The sequence below is a fragment of the Pygoscelis adeliae genome, unplaced genomic scaffold (assembly GCF_000699105.1).
Source record: "Pygoscelis adeliae isolate BGI_AS28 unplaced genomic scaffold, ASM69910v1 Scaffold467, whole genome shotgun sequence".
In the NCBI taxonomy this organism is placed as follows: domain Eukaryota; kingdom Metazoa; phylum Chordata; class Aves; order Sphenisciformes; family Spheniscidae; genus Pygoscelis; species Pygoscelis adeliae.
In genome coordinates, this window is record NW_008825253.1 from 673,790 (window position 1) to 674,318 (window position 529).

Genomic DNA, 529 nt, shown 5'->3' on the forward strand with positions numbered 1-529 from the left:
AACATATATATATGCATATATATACAGACACACACACACAAAAAATATGTATGATGGTGGAAAAATATTCATATTATATGTGTGTATGTAGATATAAGATACAGTTTATATCATATCAATCATATTTATGTCCTATATTATATAGAGTATATTATATAATGTACATAAATATAATACATATACACATATAATTCATACATGTACATACATTTATACACACACACACACATGCGTGCACGATGCCTCTTCCAGTGAGCCTTTATAGCATTAACCACCAGAGCCATTTCTACCGAGCAGGAGGCCGATGCCCTCCCTGCAACACCGACTTGGACCAAGGAGAAGCACCGAGAACGTGCCGAGAGCGGGACGGTGATGGGCGCGCGGGGCTGGGGCCGAGCCGGGGCTCCCCTCCCAGCCCTCAGCCTCGGCGGGCGATCGATAGTGGTAAGAGCCTCCCTGGCAGCCTCATGGAGCCGCCGGCCCTCCGCCCTTCTCCGAGAGGATGCTGGGGTCTGGGGCTTGGCCAGGG